Source organism: Elephantulus edwardii, unplaced genomic scaffold, assembly GCF_000299155.1.
Source record: "Elephantulus edwardii isolate Elephantulus edwardi_28Jun2011 unplaced genomic scaffold, EleEdw1.0 scaffold00177, whole genome shotgun sequence".
In the NCBI taxonomy this organism is placed as follows: Eukaryota; Metazoa; Chordata; class Mammalia; order Macroscelidea; family Macroscelididae; genus Elephantulus; species Elephantulus edwardii.
Genome location: NW_006399927.1, coordinates 4,631,421 through 4,641,414, shown reverse-complemented (window position 1 = coordinate 4,641,414; position 9,994 = coordinate 4,631,421).

Sequence of the window (9,994 nt, the reverse complement as noted above, 5' to 3'; positions counted from 1 at the left end):
ACGATGCCTTTGGATTTTTTTCCCCCCTATCTTCATGATACTAGTCTGTCAACCGTACCATTAATTTCACACTTTCCTTAAAATTCCCACTTTCTATACAATTATCTATTTAATGTAATCCTCTTTCTCCATTTCCTTTTTGCCAGTATAGATCAAGTAAGACTTCATTCTGTTGTCCATAAGTGTCACTATAAGTGAAAACAACAACATAAATCCACACAATATCTGGAGATCCTCAAAATATATCTCACTATGTGTGCAGATGTTTTTGCTAACCAGAGGACTGTACATAAGGCCATCAACAATCACATTTCATTGATGCACATACAAATTTGGCAGGAGCACATCCACTTAAGAGAATAGTATTCAGTACTTACACTACAAGTTCTAAAGTTTTGGAGATGATTTATATGGAACAAATTATGGTGAATTATGCAGATGGTTCCTCAAATGACATCAGTGTACAAAGCACCATTCTCTCTGCTTGAGTACTAAGCATTGTTCCCTGGGCCAAGACAATCCTCACTGAAAGAATGTAAATCTTATCACAAGATCCCAGAAAGGTTTAAACACCAGTGAGGTGGTTGCTGGCAGCACTGTAGTCTGACATTATAAAAGAGATCACTAGTGGTGAATTAATGGTAGCCAGTAGATGTTATTTTACCTCATATTTTATCACTTAATATAAAAAGTGTTGTGAAATAAATAAGCCTATAGGAATTATAATCAGACCCAATAAATAGTAAGTTTTCTTTTTGAAGTTCTGTGAATAATTTAATAAATCTCCTACTAGAATCCCATGGAATTCCAAATAAATCAGTAGATTTTTGGTTTAGCTATTTAATGCCCATAATGAATCCTTAATGTCTAACAGCATCTACTGTTTACATTTGCCTGGGGTCTCTAAAGCATTAAGAGATGAAATGATTTCTCAGTTCCTTGGTGAATGGCTGTCATAGAATTAAAGTGTTTCATGAATTTAATATTTGAGCGAATGACTTCCATTCTTCAGTCTCTTGTGGGAAATGAGAAATAGGTGGAGCTGCATATAATGTTATGCTGTCTTGTATAGATTGAATTTGTTATGAACTGCATGGTTCTCAATTGTATTCTCATGCATCCTTAAAACAAACCACAAATTCTATGGGACACATATTTTGTTCTTTGCTGAACACTAAAAACGTATAAATGATGATTTAAGGACCAAGAAACTGAAAATTGGTAGATGGCTAGAAACAGTATGCTAATTTTCTTTAGAAACATAAAAGAAAGCTTGTTTTGAATATCCTTAAAAGTTTAATAAGTGTTCCTTTCAAGAAAAGCAGCTCTACAGAAAAAAATAAATATTTATCCATTAGCTTTTGCTAAAATGGACGCAGATTTCCAATTATAAAGTTCTTGTAAAGTCAATGATTTTCTTCTTTTAGAATTACTTAAAACAAGTGACAAAAATTATACTTGTTACTTAAATTGGGCACATTTGTGTGTATATATGCGGAGGTTTGGTGGTCTAATGGTAAGGATATGGTTCAAATTCACTCTGCTTTGTGGAGAAGGATGGTCCATTTCTTCTCCAGTGACTTATTGCCTGTGAACATCCACTGGTAAGTCAGCTATGGGTTAGTCCTGACTGGAGGGCATACAACAACAATGTGTACATGGAATAGATTTCTGTCTAGACATGAGAGAAAGCAGAATATAACATAATTGATTCTCCTTGCACATATAGTTTGGAGATTTCAAGACAAAGAGTGAAACTAGTCTCAGGGGGTTAACCATGGTCATAGGAGACTCTGGTCTCAGGACCGATGTCTCACTACCATCTTATATGAATTTGAGTAAGTTCCTTCAGCAAATTTCTATTGAAGTACTTTGCAAATCTCTGTAGAAACTATTTTATGTACCAAAAATACGACACAACATGTTAGATAATAGCACTTGCATTCTAGTTAAGGGATAGAAAACCCCCGTAAGTAGATTGTAACCTACCATCAGGAGGTTAGTTATAGTGCTAGGTGGGAAAATAAAGCAAGGTCAGAACAGGAAGTGAGATAAATGGGACCTGGTGTCTGGGCTTTAATTTTCCTCACAAGGAGCTTTGATTTTTCTATGTATAGTAATTTAAAACAACTATAAAATACAGATAAGTCACGGAATAATGACATATATTTGAAAAAATAACAAATATTTGAAGGAGCTGGGGATAAGGTTAGGAATTATTGCATCCAGTGGGTAAGTTTTGTGTAACTCACAGAAACACATACTTCGTAACTAGCACAGTTGTTAGCTGTGGCCACGCGGGTTGAAAGTCATTCTCCTATTGACCAGAGCAAAGAGGACGATTCAAGTAGAGCAAGCTCTGGTGGCACTGCCTTAGCCTTAGAGAGTTTTGCTGTACTTATGAGCCTTCATAGGCCACATCCTCTGGAATTTTGCAGCCTGGGAAATTTAATAGCAAATGAGCCATGCCGGTTCCAACATTACTGTAATTGTTTAGGGGGCTCTGGTGAGGTAATCCGTAGGGAGTTGTTCTGCTAACCCAAAGGCTGCACCTCTCTGGTGGTTCGAATCCACTAGCCACTCCCAGGAAAACGGATAGGTACTCTGCTCCAGTGTAATTCACAGCTTTAGAAACCTGCTGTTATAAGTCAGTTATGAATTAGTTCCAATTTCAGGCAATGATGATCAGTGATGACTGATCTTATAAGTATTGCCAATGACTGACTAGATCTCAAAAATACCTATTAGGTTTTCATAAAGATTTTTTTTTAAATAGAGATGCTGCCTTCCCCAGATTTTCCTTTCTTAAGCAGGTATCACGTGAAAGAACTTTTCTTCAATACCCCTGAAGGCAGACATCCAACGAATTAAAGATCAAATGATCGCCATCCAGGTTCATTTTGCTCTTAATATATAATGTTATGAAATATTGAAAAATATAATGTTTTCAAATGATCGTCCATAGATATTCATGCAACTGTCTTTCCTTTGTAAGTACTAGGTGGCAAAGAGCTCATGGCTGTAGATTCTGATTTTAAAATAACAAGACTCTTGCACATATTTAGTCAGTTCTTAGTGAAGCCTTTACTTTGGAAATGAAGATCTTCTAAGAAAAATGAAAGAACCAGCCCAAACACTGTCATCTCTGACAACCTGTTAACAGTTTGGACAAGTCAGCCTTCACATCATACCTCATCCGTAGCCAGTTAAGCCCAAGATTGTTAGATGTCTATTTTCCATGTTTTATTCACTCTTGCTTCTTTAAGCAATAGAAAAGATTTTTGTGACAGTGTGTATATCTGCTTCTCAGTAGGATCATATTGTAGAAAATTGAATTAACTAGCTAACTAATAGAATAGAATTGAATGCAGTTTAACAAAATCTTTCTGGTACAGACATAATTGAACCTCAAATCACTAAGTGGTCTCTCGAAAACAGCTAAGAAAATAAAACCAAGCCAGGTGGATAAAAGTCTTAATTACCAGGCATCATTTTTAACAGTTTAGTTTAGCATCATTAAGGGGATTTTAAACTATTGCACCTACAGCGATGCATTCTACTAAGCCCACAACATTTACCCACCCAATCTGCCAAAAGAAAATGAAATGAAAGCAAATGAAAATGTTCATTGTGATATGATACAACTTTACCCATTATCTTTTAAGCAGTTCCTTTTTTTCTTTTCTACTCAGTATTCCATTTCTCCCTCCTTAGTATTCAAACTCTTTCTTAGAAGCCAAGAGAGCAGAGGGTGGGGGGTGAATCATGAGTTGCCAAGTAAAAAACTCAAGGGTCTCTGCATGAGGCCTGCAAGTTTTTGCATTTGAATGGTGGCCCCCAGGTCATGAATTGTAAATGTCAGTTCAGTTATAGAGCTCCACAGATGTACCCAACAGGAAAGAAAAATACTTAAAAAAATAATTACCTTTAGTATGAATTTCTATTCAAGTACGTTTGCATAAAACACTGTTACATGACTGGAACTTGTGATATACAATAGGTGTTGTTTCTTGAAAGTTCAACACCCATGGGACATTTCTAACTTCAGCCTTATTTACCCAGAACAGGAAATAAGGTTGTCAGAGAAGTTTTTACCTGTGATTTGCCAGTGTGCTGTTGATTACTTGTTATTCCTTTAAGCTTCTATTGTGTTGGCTCTAACTCTTAGTGGCCCTTCTAACAACAGAGCAAATTCTAATGCAACCTCATACTCTCTGCTGTGCTTAATCTCATCTCCACAGTCACTTTGTCAGAAGTCTCCTTAAAGATCTCCTTCAGTGACCCTGATGTCATTTTCCAAGGACTAACCCCTTCTGATAACATGCGCAAAATATGTGAAAGGAAGACCCACCCTCTTTGCCGCTAGAGAATTAAAAATCAACTAAATAAATGTATGCTATGAGTATCAGCTGACTCAACTGCACCTAACAACAAAACACAGATAGATATTTTTGGAATATTTTCTGGGATTGCCTTATATGTGAAGGAGCTTGCAATAAATAAATGGGGCTGAAATTCAACTTTTCTTATTATATTTTTCTTTTTATGGTAAAAAAATTTGTATTTAGAATTAGCCCGCTGGACTCAGTTTAGATGATCCCAATTTTGTTGGCAACATCCAAAGCATCATAGTCAGGAGCAGGTTGAACATAGGCCATCTTCTCTCCATCAGGCCTAATCAAACCTTAGCCACATTAAGGTCATAGAGCATCTTTACAGCTTGTTTAATTTGGTGCTTGTTGGCCTTGACATCCACAATGAACACAAGTGTGTTGTTATCTTCTATCTTCTTCTTGGCTGACTTAGTGGTTAGGGGAAACTTTTTGATGGCATAGTGGTCAAGCTTGTTTCTCCTGGGGGTGCTCTTCTGGGGTATTTGGGCTGCCTTCGGAGTCTCAGTGCCAGAAGGTGGATGAAGTGTGGATCTTTTTTTTTTTTGGCTGTGGATGACCTTCAGGACTGCTTTCTTGGCCTTTAATTTCTTTGCTTTGGCTTCAGTTTTGGGAGGGGCAGGGACTTCCTTCTTCGCTTTCAGTGCCATCTTCGTAGAAAGTGTCTCTCAAGCCCATTCTCACGGGCTTCAATTTATCTTACTTTTGATCTCTTGCTGTTTCACAGCCATTCAGTTCCTTACATTTAAATATTTTCATATGGCTGTGTTTCTGAACCAATGACATGGAATCAATGTTCTTTTTCTTTGGTGTATACAAATGTTGTAACGTAATCTTCCCATTCATTAGTTTGTTTATTGTAAAATGAAGATAAAAATAATGCCTATAGCATAGACTTGGTATTGTTGTTGTTGTTATGTGTCGTCAAATCTCTTGCAACTCGTGTACAAGAGCCCCAAACCCTGCTCTACCTTATGCCAACCATGCTGTCTCTGACATACACACCTACTCCCATTACTCCAATCACTGAATCGATCCATCTCATCGAGGGTCTTCCTCTCTTACGCTGTCCCTCCACCCTCCCAAACATGATGTCCTTCTCAAAGGAATGGTCCCTCCTTGAAACATCCAAAATATATCAGATGAAGCTATAGAACCTTGCCTCTAAGGAGCAGCCCAGTTTCACCCTTTCCAGGAAAAACCTGTTTGTTCTCCTAGCAGTCCATGGTAGATACAACACTCTTCTCCAACAACACAGCTCAAAGACATCAATTCTCTTTCTCTCATCCCTAGTGACTGTTCAGCTCTCTGACACATAGCCCACAATTGTGAAAACTATGACCTGGTGCACCTTAGTCTACAACCTGACATTTTTGCTCTTCAGTACTCTGGAGAGATCCCTGACAGCTGACTTTTCCAGTGCAATTCATCTCTTGATTTCCTGGCTGCTGGTAACAAGAGTGTTGGCTGGAAACTAAAACTGTTAACTATCTCAATCTCTTCAGCACCCATAATGATGTTGCCAATTGGCCTAGTGGTGAGAATCTTTGTTTTCTTTATGTCAAGCTTCAATCAATATTAAAGACTGAAGTCCTTGACCTTCTGCAGCAAGCGCCTCAGGTCCTCAAGTTTTAGCAAACAGGGTTGTGTTATCTGTATAGCACAGGTTGTTAAGGAATCTTCTACCAGTCCTGATGCCACATTCCTCCTCGTACAGCCGAGCATTGCATTAGCGCATCAAGAAGCCAAAGCTAAAGGAAGAAATCAAGAAATTTAATTGCTAAACATAAAATTTCAAAGGCAGCTTGGGATGACAAAGCAACATACTATAATGAAATGTCCAAAGAGGTAGTCAGAAAATCAAAAGGGCTGGACTCAGCATTTCTTGAAATTTCAAGGAATTGAAAAACAAAACTCAAGCCACAAGTGGCAATACTTAAAGATGCTTTGGGTAGAGTGTTAAATGATCCAAGAAACTTTAAAAGAAGATGGAAAGAATATATAGAGTCACTGTACCAGAAGGAATGGGCTGACACAGAAGCATTTCATGAAATGACGTATGAACACGTTGCTTTGAAAAAATCGGCAAAAAACAAGGCTCCAGGAGTTGACAACATACCAATTGATATAGTTCAACAAACAGACCCTGCCCTGGATGTGCTAACAAAGTTGTGCCAAGAAATCTGGAGGACAACCACCTGGCCAACTGACTTGAAGAGATCAATATTTGTTCCCATTCCAAAGAAAGGTGACCTGACAGAGTGCAGAAATCATAAAAAAATATCATTAATATCACATGCAAACAAGATTCTGCTGAAAATTATCAAAAAACAACTGGAGCAACACGTCAACAAAGAACTGCCAGATGTGCAGGCTGGGTTTAGAAAAGGCCATGGTACTAGGGATATTATAGCTAATGTTAGACGGATCTTGGCAGAAATCGGAGAGTACCAGAGGAATGTCTATCTGTGTTTCATTGACTATGCAAAGGCTTTCGACTGTGTGGATCACAACAAGCTGTGGCTGACTTTAAGACTAGGAATACCAGAACATTTGATTGTGCTTATGTGAAACCTCTACTTGAAAGAAGACGCAGTCGTCAGAATAGAGCAAGGAGATACTGGTTTAAAATCGGGAAGGGTGTCCTCCAGAGATGTATTCTGTCTCCATACTTTTTAAATCTGTACGCAGAACAGACTTGGTATAAGAATTAAATTAACTGATACATGTAAAACACATGGGAAAGCACTGCAAACAGTCATCACTCAACAGTGCTGGCAATCATGAGGTAGTTAATACGAAAGCACAATTCTTTTGATTCCAAAATGGGTCGATTTGCAGATTTCTCTATCTCAGTTCTAGCTATTCTGAAGAAGGTCATGCTATCTCTCTGGTGCATCTCAAATTTGCATACATAATTCAGTAGCTATTTTTGATATTTTATCTGTGATTACAGCTATAAATGCTATGGAATATACCCCACAATGTTGATCAACTTCCTGCTATGAATTGTTTTCAGCAATTTTTTGCACTTCTGCCATGATATTTCTTCTAAAATCATGAGGATCTCTTCTTTTTCCGGAATATCATGTCCATAGCTACTCTCACTTCTTGGAATATGAGAGCCTGTGGATGGGTCTCTAGAGGTCCACGCTGAAACACATTCTACATGGCTTTCAGATGCTTCCAGTGGGAATGAATTTGGCTCCACATGAATGTGGCCCACCAGCTCAGTAATGATCCTTCAATGGATTTTCTATTTTCTTCCCTTTTGATTCCTGTAATGAGATAAAAATAATTATCTGCACCCAAGAATTTGTCTCAAACTCTGTTTTTGAGAAATCTTATTTGAGATGTGGAACATAGTCTATATTTTTATTTACACCATCCAAATTATCTCACTGACTCTGCTGACAATTCATCCTGATACTTTCCAAATGATGGATGCAGTAAAAAGGAGACAAACTGACAGAAGTTTAATTTTATTAATATGAAATATCTTTGCTGTTGTTGTTGCTATGTGCCGTTGAGTCGCTTACAACTCATAGTGACCCTAAACTCTGCTCTGTCCTGTGCCAACTGCATTGTCTTCAACACACCCACCCCGATTAACCCAGTCACTGAATCAATCCACCTCATAGAGGGTCTCCCCCTCCTGTGGTGTCCCTCCACCCTACCAAGCATGATGTCCCTCTCCAAGGACTGATCCCTCCTTACAACATGTACAAAGTATGTAAGATGAAGCCTCAGAATCCTTGCTTCCAAGGAGCAACCCAGTTTAACCCTCTCCAGGATGACACTGTTTGTTTTCCTAGCAGTCCATGGTACATTCAACACTCTTCCCCAGCATCACAGCTCAAAGGCATCAATTCTCCTTGTATCCTTCCTAGTCACTGACCAACTCTCTGATGCATAACAATTGATTGCAAAGACCATGGACTATATCAGACACACCTTAGTCTTCAGAGAGACATCATTGCTCTTCAGTACTTTGGAGAGATCCCTAACAGCCGACTTTCCCATGGCAATACGTCTTTTAATTTCCTGGCTGCTGGTGCCAAGAGTGTTGACTTTGGAACCAAGCAAACTAAAGCTGTGAACAATCTCAGTCTCTTCACTATCTTTACTAGAAATATTTTTATGGACATGTTATAGTCTATGTAATATCAGAAGAAGAAGAATGTCTTTTAATTGTGGTGGAGAAGAGTATTGAATGTTTCATGGACTGCCAAAAAGAAAAAAAAAAGATATCTTTTGGGAAAAGTGTAGCCACAGTGCTTCTTGGAAGCAAGGATGTCAAAGCTTTGTCTCACATACTTTGGGCATGTTGTTGAAAAGGCTATTCCTTGGAAAAGAACATCATACTTGGAAAGGTGGAGGGTCAGGGAAAGAAAGGAAGATGTTCAATGAGATAGATTGACACAGTGACTGCAGCAATGAGCTTGATGTGTCAGAGATGAAGAAGATGTCACAGGTTAGGACACAGATGGCACAGATCCAGATCTGTTGTTTGTAGGATCCCTGAGTCATACTTCACTCAAAGAGCACTTAACAATATCAATGATAACACAATGTCATATCCTTTTAAATTTCCTATCAATGGCAGATCAAATCATATTGGCCAAGACTTTTTTGATAGTTAGTGTTTTCCTGTTAGCATTTTTATAGTCCATCTTTCTATATGTCTATCTCTTGCTATTATCAATTCTTAACTAATTTTTTTCCTTTAGCAGCATGCGTGAGATTAGTGTTATGTTTTGTTTTGTTTTCCAAAGAGGAAAATGAATTAAGATAAGAACTCATATAATCTGATTCTCCCATTATGGAAACTTGGCATGCAACAATAACCTCCGAAGAGAGAAATCTTACAAATATTGTTTGATCATGCAAACTTACAGTTTCTAGATTGGATTCAGCTGGAAGACATGTTGTTTTGGCCCACAGAGTGATGATGGTATTTTTAATTTAAATTACCTGCCGTTTAAAGATCATGTTGTTTTAAATCAAGCTTCTGAAACATTGCAAATTCAACAACCCTGGGTATTCCTATGCACATGGCCTGGGACTTAAAAGCAGGCATGTCAAGAATATCATTTCTAGGCTGTTACAGTCTCCTTGCTGGTGCCACATCTTGGTTATGTCTTTGTTTTACTTGTCTGCCCTCTTCTTGACACATTTATACCACTTATCTTGCACCTGCAGGGAATTGAGTTTGTATCTGGATTTTTATATTATAGACCATGTTGTTGTATGTGCCATTGAGTCTCCTGTGACTCATAGTGACTCTGTGTACAATAGCTCTGAACTTTGCCCTATCCTGAGCCAGCCTTACTGTCTCCAATATGCCTACTCCCATTACCCTAGTTAATGTATCAATCCCTCTCATCCGGAGTCTTTCTCTCCTGTGCTGTCCCTCTACTTTTCCAAGCATGATGTCCTTCTCCATGGGACTGGTCTCTTCTGAGGCAGAACTTAAAAGTTCTTGCCTCCAAGGAGCAGCCTGATTTCACTCTTTCCAGGATAAATCTGTTCTCTTCACAATTCATGGTATGTTCAATACTCTTCTCCACCACCACATCCCAAAGGTATCAATTCTTCTGTCA